Consider the following 14,556-nt stretch of genomic DNA (forward strand, 5'->3'; position numbering starts at 1 on the left):
CTCTTATTACTTTGCACAAGACTGTCCACATTGCCAACCTCCCCCTGTCTCTCCACGTCTGAGCTCCTTTGATTATTTCATAAAATGTTTTACTGAACAAACCTCCACCCTTCCAATTATCTAGCTATGCTGACACACAATGAGCCCCCCACACACACACCGTAATGAAGGGTCCTGCACAAAGCAGCGTATGACCGTGGATAATGTAAACATCTTATTAATTAGCCCCGCCTTTGAAGTCTTATCTGGGTTCGAAAGCTTTTCGCCATTAGGAGCGTCTCCTCTCCCAGACTCCAAATCCCACAAATCCTCGGTGGCGTGGAGACACCGGTCCTCCCGACTCACGTCCAGCAGAACCAACGCGATTCTGATTATTCAGCCGGCTGTTCTCTAATCTGTGTCGTGGAGCGACAGATACGGGCTAATGCTCTCAGATCAGTTGGGAGAGAAATGGCAAAAAATAAAAAAGAATGTCACTGAGATGTGATTAAATTCATTAGAGGCCAGTGATCAAAACAACACTGTGCGATACGTTCAAATATTTCTATTATATGCAAGACAATGACATCAACATGCGACTTCATTTGGATTGCATGACACGTTTCAGGCTTTGATGTCGATAATATGACGTTTTAAATACACAGTTAGGAAAATATACAGAGCGGTTTGGTTGAATTGTATTTAAGACACAATCCCTGAAGGATATTTAAGACGTTTTTAATGCTTTCTGTTCGTTGAATATGGCTGATTATGTACTTTCTTGAACAATATTAACTCAGATGACATTTGATCTCAAAGCACCAGAAGTCAAACCTTGACTTAACCTTTTAGCAGTGAGAAGTGAATGAAGAGCTGATATTGAGCACCATAACGAGTTAAACCCGTCGTTAAAAGACACTGAAGGAGAAAACACACAGCTCACTACCATGTGACTTCCTGAGTCTGTCATGGCCGACCAACCCCCTCTGTTGGCGGCTTCCTGCTACTGCAAGAACAGAGGAGAGAGAGAGAGCGAGCGAGAGAGAGAGAACGATGGGAGGAGAGACTTTATCATCAGTAACGCTGTCTTGAAGCCTTTTGCAGAAGGTTATTCAGAGACGTAGGAAAGAAAAAAGTGAAGTAAAAAGTTAAGGAATCGATTGGTTTGATGACATCACTACGAGAGAGAGGTATGCTTCAGCTTAATGCCACCACACTTAAACCTAATTTTAATATTGTCTGAACTAAATATTTAACACCGACTCTGTGCTTTCAAGCCTCTGACAACACATGTGGCTGTACTTGCTGTCGACGGATTATTAAGACACTAAAAAAACAATAATTGGTTTGTAATGTAAACAGGCAAACAAACACAAAAAAGAGTGAAGCAATGTGAGAGAAGTGACGAAGGCACCTGGATGTCTCTTGCTCTTCTATTGTTACAGTTTAACCTGTGACCACGAAAAACCCGGAGCACTCTGAGACCCCACAAGGGCCAACTCAGATGAAAGAGACCCGGAGGCCATCTCTAATAGCAAACTCCTAACCTTTTTCCCAGTGTGTGTGTGAGTCAGTCTCTGTACAGTGAGACGGTAGCGGGAGCCTGAGGGGCGGACACTTGACATTTCCAGCTCATCTGTTAAAAGTGGGCCTTAACCTTTTCCCCACAGCTTCTCCAGACACGTTTTAGGCGGCCTCGACAATGCCTGCGTGCCACTCAGACAAACCCAAGATCGGAAGTCAGAAAGTCGATACCGATTATAACGCGGGCGCACTTACTGTACGGGGATGAGGAGAGGAATTGCTCATCAGTTAACGTTAATATATGAGCGACTAATCTCACGTAATGTGTTCAGAATAAGAGATATTTTACATCCACAAGAATGTCATCCTGTTGGTAAAAGCAGAGGACAACTGGAGGAACAAGTTTAGTTCAGACTGCCAACGTGTGTGTGTCAGTAAAACTGTGTGTGTAGAGTTTCAGAGTGGAGTGGTCTTCCTCCAGGCCTTCCCCCCTTTCTGCTTTTTTCAAGTGACGGTTGAAAGTAGCCGTCTAATTTGAGCGCTCTAATTACCTGGGATAAGAGACCAGGTGCTATTAAAGCAATTAGACACACACAGCACACACTCCAGTGCCGGAGACCCTGATATTGAACAAATACCGAATCTTCTTCAACAGGAACTGGCTGCAATTTCCTTCAGACACAAACACAGGAGGAGTGAAATGTTCACGAGGAACAGAAAAAACCCCGACTTATCAAACAGTTTGCTGTCTTGCCTGAAGGAAGGTGTGCACATGTGTGTGTGTCTTTTATCTCTGTGTGTGAATGTCACCAGGATGTGTGTGTGTGTGTGTGCGCAACACTGACACATCCATGTAGCCAGCTCGGCTCGAGGGTAGGATTAGCGGAGAGCATCGCCTCGGCCCACAAACATTCCATATTAAAAAATGAAAAGGCAACCTTCATTACTATCAGTGGCACATAACCTCCTCCTCTGCTGCTATTATACACAGCCCTAACAGCCTGGGCGGAAAAATACAAGCCACTGACAAGAGATTCCATTATTCCTGATGCCTCGGTGTCAACAACATACATCCGACGGGGCAAAGAAAAAAAATAATGGAAGGACGGAGGGGGGAGGAAAGGATGTGAGAGAGAGAGAAAGACGGAGGGTTAAGCTCACTACAATGCCTGAATGACAAGATAGGAGGAAACCTGGGAATGGAAGCAGCCCGGTTCTGTTGTCAGGAGGGTTTCTGGTGTCAGCAATGTGGTTTTTTAGGAGGGTTGGGAATGAGATCTGGAATCGTGGGATGAACCATGATATGGAAAATTAGAAAATTGTCAAAGGTCGAGCTTCGGTGTTGAGCAAGAGAACAATTCTGAAGCGAGGTTGGAAAATGTTCCTTTTAGATTTGGGGAGTTTGCCGATATCTACCGTTACTGTATGAGGGCAGAATATATATAAAATACCTGTTAGAGCAACTGACTGTGAGTAAAAGTACCACATAACAGTAGATCTCTCAAGCAGCATCACACATGGTGTGAACACCTGCAGCAGATGTGCATTACAGTACTAACTAAATACGAGATGCTTTATGACGTGGAACTTATTTATTTAGATTCTCAATTACAAAATAAAGTGATTCATGTAATTAAATGAGTTGATGCGTCCCCCTGTTAGTAGTTTAGAAGACTCATCGGCCATTTTGGTCTTTTCTTAGTAAATTTGTCTTTTTTTGGTGATTTTTTCATGCTGAAGAGACGAACACATCTCTGGTAAACACAAGAGTTAAAGTGGTGCTTTTGTGTAAGTCTTTGTGGGGAATCTTTTTAAGATCTGAATCAAATAATCGATGAAGGGACAACATCGTATGAGTGTTAGTTGTGTAAGAATGTCTTTGGTCAAGGACAGCCGTAAATAACTTTTTATTTCATAACTTTTCTTTAATGCATAGAACTCGTCAGTGCTGCCTCCTCTTTTTCTGCAGCAAGCGGAAGAGTTAACAGGATTTTGACAGCGGTGAAAATGCTTTTAAAAAGCTAAATGCCAACAAATATGTATTGAAGCAGAACATTTCATTAGATATAAATATGTTGTGAATTTGAATGATTATATCACATTCCATCACATTTTTTCAACCATTTCTGACTTCTGGACTTAACGCTCTGCAGTGATTAGAAATGTTTGGACACAGTCCTACGTCGTCCCCACTGGACTCTACCTCTACAACGAGTAGAACACTTTGAAACACGACGCAGCCCGTTAGTAGACGGTACCAACGTTCTCTTCACTTCCTGTCTCTCCTCTCAGTGAACGTGAGAGCGGAGGACATGAATGATTTTAGCAGCGATGCGTCGGCGCTCCACGTTCAAATGTTGATTTAGAATTTGTATGTCAATGTTATGAAACGACTCGGTACAGCGCTACAATAACATATCAGACATAAATATGAATGTTTACCTGAAAGTTAAATATATACGGATGCACCCTATTGTACTTTTGTATTATATACACCAGCTTTGTACAGTATACTGGTTTGTGTGTGTATATTATGTGTATTTGCACATTGTTGCTGCTTCGTTGTTTGGTTTTGTATTTAAAGCGTGTGAACTGGTTTTGCGTGATATGCTGCGATACAAATAAATGAAAACTGACTTGTCAAATAGGCCTGAATCTAAGCTGCTGTATATACTTAATATACTGAAATATTAACATGTATAATGCTGTCCACCTACGGCATGTATGTAAAGCAACATGTCGCATCAGTCAGTCAATGTTAATCATGGAGTATTTGCACTCTGTGGACAACTTGGAGAAACAGCTGTTCTTTGCTTCTGTGTATGTTTGTATACTTTTCAGATCGACTCTTCTTTCATGTTCTGGCTAAATGTTTAAACTTACTCCTGTTCAGCTGTGTTGTTTTTATATTTTTGTGTACGTGTGAGAGCAATAAAAAGTCAGATTCCAGGTTGGTGTACTAACACCTGGCCAATGAACAGACAAATGTAAACAAAAGTCACATCGCATTAAACACCACGAAGTGTGGAGGCCATTAAAAGGCTTTCGGACTCATGAAAAAGACACAAGTGAAACGCTTTAAGTGGCAGCTTTGTCTCTCCCTCTGGGACAAAACGCTTCAATGGAAACTTAACTGGCCTCGACCCAATGACACAAACCCACGACTCTGTGTCCGCGGCGCTCCAATCTCACTTTCATGGCTTCAGAAGCAGTGTCACAGGGTGTCACATTTGAGGAGGTGTTGAATCTCATACTCTTTAAAACTTGTAATCCGCTCAAGGAGCCTACGCCAGAAAAAAAAAGAAAGTCCATAGACACACACACACACACTCAAATAACACACACTTCAGTAGAAAGGCACACATACTGTACATGCACACACTAAATTGAAGCATACAGTTAAAAAAGCGCCTAAAAAAAGACAGCAACACTGAGTTGTTGTCAATCCACACACACACACACACACACACACACACACACACACACACACACACACACACACACACACGAAGAACATTAATACCTGTTCACATTTAAGAGGATAAGGTTGGTGCACTTAAGTGGCCTGTCCATCCTGCTACTGGAAGCTCTCGTCTGATTGGCTGGGCTCCAACTAACCAACACGCTCAATTACATAATTATTGCACCTTCAATCAAAACAAGCAATTTGCTTTAATCTGGGCTTTCTGCGTCTCGACCTCTTCGCATTAGAAGAAAATATAAAGAGAGAGAGACAGAGAGAGAGAACGAGAGAGAGACAGAGAATGAGAGAGAGACAGAGAGAGAGAACAAGAGAGACAGAGAGAGAGAACGAGAGAGAGAGACAGAGAGAGAGAGAACGACAGAGAGACAGAGAGAGAGAACGAGAGAGAGACAGAGAGAGAGAACAAGAGAGACAGAGAGAGAGAGAGAGACAGAGAGAGAACGAGAGAGAGAGAGAGACAGAGAGAGAGAGAACGACAGAGAGACAGAGAGAGAGAACGAGAGAGAGACAGAGAGAGAGAACAAGAGAGACAGAGAGAGAGAACGAGAGAGAGAGAGACAGAGAGAGAGAACGAGAGAGAGACAGAGAGAGAGAACAAGAGAGACAGAGAGAGAGAACGAGAGAGAGAGAGAGCGAAAGAGAGAGAAAGAGAGCGAGAGAGAAAGCGAGAGAGAAGAACGATCACCTTGAAATTGTGCTTTGGATTTCAAACGTTGCCTGCATGAGAGCAGAGGGGAGGGAAGCAAAGTCCAATCAAAAGTTAAATTATGTAAATGGAGATGAGGAGTGGATGGAACAATAGGGAAAGAAGAGGGGGGGGACAAAAGGCAGGAACAGGAGAGGAGAGCAAATGTAGCGTGAAAAATAATACACATTAACATACAAAGGATATATCGCATTACTGCTGTAATCACAGCGAGGAGGGGCTCCTTCCAAAGAGAGCCGTGAGAGAAAGTCTGTGTGAGAGTGTGTGTGTGTGTGTGTGTGTTCAGTTAAGTCAGGCATCATTTTATGTGTGTGAACAGGTGTGAGTGATAACTCTTTCCACCTGAGAGCTCACACGGAGGTTGAACATGTAGAAAAGCTTTTTGATGGAGGCACTCACGATATTGTTTCCACAATTTATTAACAAATCTTTATCCCCTAAGTAGGAAAATATGCAAATACAGTGATGGTGATGGTGATGGCGGGGGTTGGGTTGCTAGTGATTCGCTCAGAAGCAGATATGCTTCCCATCTCGCAGTGAACCTGCAGGCCAAGACAGAGGCCCTCTCGGCAGTTGGCTACTGAGATGGAAAATGCAAAAATCAGGAAAAAGCGGTTTCCTTTTCCAGGACCATTTCGCTTCCAAAGGCCTATTCTGCTCCAAAGGCATAACCATGCAAAGCAGAACAGGAAAGAAGAGACGAGCCTTTGAAATTGAAATAAACCCCCACCAAAATATTAAATAACAGAGTTCGGAGGAGGCAGCAGACAAAGGAGCGACTGTGCCAGTGTGCAGTGTAATGCACGCCTGACGTGTAACACGGGGGGCATAATGCGGTGTAAGCGCTGGCTTTAGCTCGTCATGGAAGCGGCGGCAGCATTACCCACACTCACGCCTCTGCAAATTAGCTTTGGATGGGCGTGGGACTGGGAAGACACGCAGGGTGGGTAGGTTTGGGATTGAGTGTGTGTGTGTGTGTGTGTGTGTTAGGCTGCAGTTAGGGACAAAACAGGACGACTGATGGTACCGACTGTACGTCCACCTCCATCTCTTCCTTCCTATTGGTTACATCTTTATCAAAAAATTGAATTTCAACGGTTCAGAGTGAGAGTTCAAAGCCTGTTGTTATGGCTCCACCATCAGTCAGAGGCTTCGTTGTAGTGTCACACTTTATCGAACATGAATTCATGACATGCAAGACGTTTTTATGCACTTTCTTGGTTCATAACCCGCAGCCAAAACAGTGACTGTCAGGTCACCTGTTGTGGTCATCAGCTTAAATCCACACTGACTCTCATGAGACTTCAATGCAGCATGTTCGTGCACGATTTAGTTTAGAATTAGAAACAGAAAGCAATAATAGAAGACTTTGGGCTTTCTGCACAAAATATCGGTAAAGAAGTATCAATCGATAAATAACGAGAAACTGCAGTACAGACATGTTTGAGGTAGTTTAACAACACTGTGTGGTCGTTACTGGACTAAGAGCGAACTAGTCTGATGATGTCACATATTATTAACCAAGCCAATTAACTTCAAATCTTTAAAGGTTCCATATACAACATTCAGAGCACATGTGTCACCAGGGAGCTGTGTGGGGCAATAGATACGCTTTGAATTAAGCACCTTAAAGGTTCTTGTAAAACCCAGTCTTAAAGAATCTAAAGGCCACTCATCTCTTCGCTCTTCCTCCACCTCCTCCTCCTCTTCCTCAGATAAATAACGAAGCTTTGAGAGAAGGGGGGGGGGGGGGGGGGGGGGTGGCTCTTATAAATCTATAACGTATTAATCTCCTTTAACTGCCATCTTCAACAAACAAATTAGTGGTGCAATGGATTCAGAGATCAGCTGGGCCGATAACGCCGCCATATATCAATTAATCTAAGCCTGGGCAGGGAAAACTCATTAAGGAGGCCACTTTAGGAATTATGCTCTGCAGGTAAAGAGGCTGACTGAGCCCGTGTGTGTGTGTATAGGGGGGTCTTGACACAGCAGTTGTGTAACCCCGCCCCCCCCCCCACTACAGACTGCCATTGTCCAGCGCAACGTGGGCTCCAAAGTGATGAGAGGGGTGATAGCACAGCCAATTAAAATGAACATAATTACAAAGTCACCCCTTTGACTCCTGATCAGAATACACATGCATCAACACACACACTCTGAAGGGTGTGGCGGAGGAGAATATGACAAGAGCATCCAGAGAGAGAGAGAGAGCGAGAGAGCGAGAGAGAGAAGGCATCGATAAAGAAAGTAAAGAGACAAAGAGAAGGACGTGTGAGTGACTGTGAGGCAGCAGTTTGTGAGGTTTCACTGACAGCCAGCTCATCAACATATGTGATGGGTTTTCTAGTCATTTGCCTCAAACTATTTCTCCTTTTTTGACATGTGTTGTTAAGTATGCTAACATGCTAACGTTAGCTCGATCACTGAAGTATGTTTTACTTGTTGATGGTGAAAGATAGAAAGAAAAAGTTCACCAAAGACCAGACCAGTCGCTCACGGTGAGTTAGTGTTGGACCAACAGAACGGACAGACAAACATTCTGATGGTTTAGCTAAAAATGTAAGCAGCTACTTTGGGCGAAATCAGGCGGAAACCTTTGGTTCTGAAAAGTGAAGTCAAAGCTTCATGTGTTAAAGCTGCATTCACTCTAGTGTCCACCAGGGGGCGCCTCCTCTGGTTGTATAGAAGTCTATGAGAAAATGACTCTACTTCTCTCTTGATTTATTCCCTCAGTAAACATTGTAAACATGAGTTTATGGTCTCAATCTCTCGTTTCAAGTCTTCTTCAATACAGCATGATGTTCATTTAGTACAGGGATTCCCAAAGTGTGGTGTGCTATAAATGATCCGTGTCTGGGCTTCACTTGGATTGCCAATGCAGATTGTCCAAAGCCACAGTGCGTGGTGTGCAGTGAGGTTCTGGCTAACAGTCTGAAGCTCTTATTTACGTCGCCACCTGAACACCAAGCATGCCAGTGCAAGTCAAAAGCCCCTTACATTGTTTATATCGAAATTGGAGGAGTTACAAAACAGCCAAAAACAACTGCAGTCTCATTCTATGTGTGGTTAATTGTAAATGAAATGTGATGCAATCTGCCTCTGAGCCTGTGCGTGTGTGCTCGCATCCGTATTGCTCTTTAAAAGTGACGCCTTGTGAAACTGAAAGTTGTTGAAACTTTGTTGCAGTGTTTCAGGGCGTTTTCACACCTTCAGTTCGTTTGCTTTGTTCTGATTCAGGGATTAATATGATACAATGTTGCAGTTTCCCCTTTGTTCGGTTTGTGTTCACACTGCAACATTTAACAGCGGACAAAATATTGTAAACAAACGCCACGCGCGAGCAAACTGTTCTCTCATTGGTCAGATTTCTATGCGGCTATAAATAGGCTCTGTTGCTTCTTCTTTTTTAAGATGTGGGGGATTGGGGGTGCGTGAACCCGGTCGGGATGTAGAAGGGGGTGCGCGGCCTAAAAAGTTTGGGAACCGCTGATTTAGTACATTATGGTCCATTTAGAGTCAAACAGACCATAAAGCAGGGGATGCTTTAGGGCGGGGCTACACGATGATTGACAGGTCTCTACAAAAGACGTATACGGCGTCTCTACGTACTGTCAAAGTGTGCAAACCTACTGTAAGTTCTGATTATGACCAAGACGAGACTTGCGCGATCAAATCTCGTCCCGACGACGAGGTGCTCAATTAAAAGCCGAGGGAACGATCCCACTCGGCGATCAGCGAGTGAAGCCCTGAAGATGCCACTTAGTATTTCCTATAGCACCAAAGAGTGCACACCTGCATACCATAACAGTCCAAAAGAGGGGGGTGCTGGAGGGCTTTATAAAGAGGCAATTAAAGCCTTATCATTCCTACACTCGCTCTCCTCAAACACACACACACACACAATTTAAAAGACAAATCACTCAGACCAATTCATAAGGTACTTCTAAGGTCCTTTTTAAATTACGGAGAACGGTTGGTTTAATTCAATTAAAATGTAGCGGGGGGGGGGGGCGCGCTTAAGGATGACGGGAGTAAGGTATGGAATAACTAAGTGAGCGCTGTTTTTTAAGACTGTGCGGGGGGTCTTAGACCTTCTCGAGGTCGAAGGAGTTTTCAAGTGCGGGGGACTTCTATCTCCTCACCCGAAGCCCCCTTGAAAACCCCCCAAAAACCCTGCATCCTTCTGGGGTTTAAGCCCACACACACCTGGAGGACATGGGGCAGATTAAAACCAGATTAAGATAAAGTTACCCCTTCTTCGGCCGCCATGTCATTCAAACCCCTGGCCTCTATGGCCACTGGATGGAAGGACACACAAAAAAAAGTGGTACACACACACACACACACACACACACACACACACACACACACACACACACACACACACACACACACACACACACACACACACACACACACACACACACACACACACACACACACAAAAAGGACTTTCTGGTCATCCTCATAAGCCCTATTAGTCTGCTATAGAGCCTCTCATAGCAGACATCAATCACGGAGGGATTAGTCAATTCCCTCTAAATGAGTGGCGAGGGAAACCTCCCTTCAACTCTAAAGCAGGTCTCTCTCTCTCTCTCTCTCTCTCTTTCAGAGATTACACAGCGGTTTTGTTTTCATTTTGTTCCATCTTCATCGTTTTTTCTGTTTGACTTGCTTTTCATTTCTCTCTCTTGCTCTGCGTCTCTCCTGCTCGCAGCTTGTGAGGTAATCCTTGGCAGATAAAACTAAGGAGGACTTACCAAAGGCAGATTACAAGCGGCGCTTTGCGGAAGGCCCTTTTACACCAGTCGGCGCGGGTATTGAGGAGAGTGAGCTCTTCGCAGTGCTTAACTTGTGAACTCGACAAGCACCCAACAGAGGAAGAGGTGGAAAAATGATAGCCGCATTACAGTAACTGGATCAAAATATATCCCTCACAACACCACACACAAGATCGCACATTAGTACACACAACACGCATGCTGCTGCTGCTTTCACGGGAACCGTGTAGAAAATTGAATTCTGAGAAGAAGCTGAATACATACACGTGTTTATTTATTCTGTTCAAATGAAACGTATCGCTGTCTGCCATGTGAGACTTCAGGATCAACACTGGGTATCGAGTCACCATTCCTACGTCAGCTCTCTTTCAAACATGGCAGTAACTTTTCTTTTAGTGCCCTCAAAGACATCCATATCTTAAAACTGACCCATACTTTGCCTGATCCAAACATCCCCTTAAACTTTCTGTGTTCAGTACTCAGTAATGTCTTCAACCTTTCTACCTAACCCGATGACAGCGATGCCCCGCAGCCTGAAACGACGACAGGAAGCCCAAAGATGTCAGAAGAAACTGGGTCTCCTCTCTCCCACAAGATCCAATGACAGACCACTCAGAGACTGCCAATAAGAGTTGGGGAGGGGTCCACACAGGGGGGGGGGTGCAGACATTGAGAGGTACTGACTTGAGCCTCACTCCTCTCAAGGATTATTCTCCTAATATTACACAGCTTAGGGGAATGTGGCCTAGCTTGGTTTCAGAAATGGACCGCTATGACCTGTTAGCTGACGTTGAATCCAGGCTCTGTTGGAAATGGAAGTGACACAGATCACCTGTGGTCCTTTACTTTAACCCAGCAAATATACGTCAGCTATACAAATCACATTTTATATTTACTTTTTTTATTTTTTTTATAAGAACCGTGATCGATGTTTTCCACTGAACTAAGAATAAAAAGCAAAGAAAATCAAGTAAATGTTGTGACTTGTATTTGATTTATGACAATGTTACTCTTAAAGGTGGAAATACAAGATTGGGTGCATTTCGATGGAGACGTCGTTATCAGCGTCTAATATTTCAGGGCAGTGCAGAGCGGTAGCCGCGAGCTAACCAGCCCGGCTATGTAAACAAAGCACAGAGAAGCTGAGATTACAACACACAGAGGGAGAGGTAGACATCGCTCCACTATATCTTTACAAAGATGATAGTCGTTTGCTGCTGTATTGATGCTCTGAATGTCATTTACTGCTCTTTTAATACCGGCCCTGTTATACATTTAGACTTACTTAACATTAAGCTTCATCATTATTTTATAAAACACAATCACAGGCAACAAATAATGAGTCCATATTGTCAGAAATACAGGAGAACACTGTATTCTGTCTTTTAATCTCTCTTTGTTAACGGTATGAGAAAGTTATCAGAGGAGATGGAATAACTTTGGACCGGATACAATGATAACAAGACGAGAGACCTTGGACCGGGACCAAAGATCAGAGGACCAGAGATGGACGTCCTCGTCTCTCGAGCCTCGCCCCCCCCCCCCCCCCACACACACACACACAACACCACCACCACTCTGTCCTCCAGAATAAAACACCCCTCAGTCGTCACGCCAACCGCAGCAACGCTTCACCGTGCGTATATGCCGGTCGTCTCTCCTGCCGCGAAACCCCGGTGAAAGCTAATTAAGAAATATCGCAGCCTTCTGCGAACTCAATTAAATAATGTTAATTTATTCTAATTTCAATTTGGAGGTAGTGTGAACTGAAGGAGGGGCTGTGGAAACAAAGTCTGGGAGAGGAAGGAGAGATCTGGCCTCTGCCCCCCCCCACAACGGCACAGGAGCTCTCACAACCTGCAAAAAAAAAAGAAGCTCTATTTAATTTGAACCCTTTGATTAACATAAGTAATCACACAAGCCCTTCAACTGGAGGGGAGGAAGAGAAACACACCTCTAGTGTTCACTTACTCGTCTCTGGAAAGAACCAGCGTGTGAAAAGAAACGGGGAACAGAGGGAAGAGTTTTAAAGAAGTTAGATTGTGTTGATTTACTTTGCTGGGATCAACAAAGGCTACAGTCGAGTAATAGAAGAAAAGAAAAGCTGCGTTTGATAAAGTAATCACCAGCACGAGGATCTGTGTATCGTTAGAAGAGTGCCTCTCTCTTTGAGTAAATATTAAGTATTAAGTAATATTGAGTGTAGAACTTTTCTCCTCAGACATACGACCGGCTTCCAACTTTTCTTTATATGAAAATAAGGGAAAAAAGAATTCATGAAGCGGAAACTTGATGAAAAACCCAAAGATCAGAGCATCTAAGTGTAGAGCGGTCTAAACATGGAACAGAGACGGAGAGCCGGGTGAAATCATCCCGAAGGGAAAAGAGATGGACTGAATCAGACCAGACAGAGCTCGCAACCCGCCCAACGGGAACTCCCTCTGTTCATTTACATTAATCCCACAAGACGGTCCCACATCCCTCCAGCTCCTTCAGACGCTGGACCTAAAACCTGACGCCTTTTGAGGATCTATATCTCCCAGAGAGGACGGTGGACGGGCACACTGAGAGACACGAAGCGTCTCATGAGATAACTTGAGATGGTAACAGAAACAAACATGCGACATGCTGTATTCAAAGATGAAAGGACAATAGATGAGGAAAGCTGCTGGCGAGTCGAGGTAAAGACATGTATTGACTTCTCACCAGAGAGTGACCCAGAGGGAGACACTTAACCTCCACTTCCTTCTGGTCCAACTGCTGACCAGTCAACTGTGAGAAGCTGCAGTTGTTTGTCTGGTGTTTGAAATGATTGTTAGGTAGAAAGAGAGACGACGCTCAGACGCTCATTCAAAGCCAGACAATAACTACGTTTACACCTCTTTTACGTGGATACTTAAAATGAATATTACAGTAATATTCCTGTTTACCGTACATGAACACAGCCTCCTTCTTTCATTCCTTAAATTACCTTCTTGAAACAAAATGGCGTTGTGATATTTGCGCAGATCCAAAAACCTTTCATATGTCAAAGTCTTTCATGAAGTTTAAAAGCAGGTTTGTTTCTGCCTCCAAACAGAACTGTGGTCCTTTTCTTTAGGACACACATCACTGCAAACTGTCGCTTGTTGGTTCATGTGCAACAAACAGAGCTGAGTCTAAACAGGTGAGAGGCCGCGTGTGTTAACTGGCCTAAAAGGTCCAGATTGAGATGCATACTTCAGAATACATGTCCAAAGAATGCTCCTAAAACCCGATTAATAAATGGATTATGGCCCATAGTCATCGACTATGTCTGCACAACATTTTCAGTTTTTGACTTTTTTCAAATATGTATATTGATATAAATGACTATTACTGATATTCCTGTTTATATGCAGCCATGCATACTCCAATACTCTGATGAATGTAAAACGTCCCCATGACGTCCTACAGCGACATCATTTAAATAAAGTAACTTTCCCTCCTTCTCCAGCTGAAGTCATGTTGCTCCTGTGGTGGACCATCGTTTTTTCAAGCTTTTCTTTTTTACAGTAATGCACGAAAAACTCAGACGCCATAAACATGCACGAAGCCGTGTGTGAATTGCAACAAACTGATGTTAAAAACCACAAAATGATCTCACGCTGAGAGTCTAACTGATACCTGTTATTGTCAGAAGTAAAGCAAACAAGAGGAGAACCAAACAGAAGAGACGGGTACACCAGATTGCATTAATTGTACGTGATGAAAACAAAATGCTTTTGAAGCCTCCATAGATTTACATCCGTAGCCCCTGCATGCTAAATGTAAATTAGCTAAGCATTGGTCCCAGCGGACCGTCTGCAGATCCAACAACTGGGAACCAGCTGCTGCCGTCGTATCCCGTCCACAAATCTGCTGAACGTGTGTTCCGCTGAGCTTTGAGCTCTTGTCAGAGCTGAATGTAAATCCGATCCATACGTGTAATACCTGTGTACAGAGCGAGCGGGTGCACGCCATATGTCCTGTAGAGGTGCCGATTCTTCACAGGTTGGCACAGAAGTGGGTGGTTTTAATGCAATGACGAGGAGGATAAAAGTACACCCGAGACTAAGTTT

At 43.8% G+C, this 14,556-nt stretch overlaps 1 protein-coding gene across 7 annotated transcripts in view; it reads right to left on the minus strand.

The window, feature by feature from the left end:
• Positions 1 to 14,556, minus strand: part of ehbp1 (EH domain binding protein 1) — a 130,932-nt gene that overhangs the window by 70,342 nt on the left and 46,034 nt on the right. The gene's annotated exons all lie outside the window — the stretch shown is intronic.

The sequence above is a fragment of the Melanostigma gelatinosum genome (assembly GCF_949748355.1).
Source record: "Melanostigma gelatinosum genome assembly, chromosome: 12".
Classification (NCBI taxonomy): Eukaryota; Metazoa; Chordata; class Actinopteri; order Perciformes; family Zoarcidae; genus Melanostigma; species Melanostigma gelatinosum.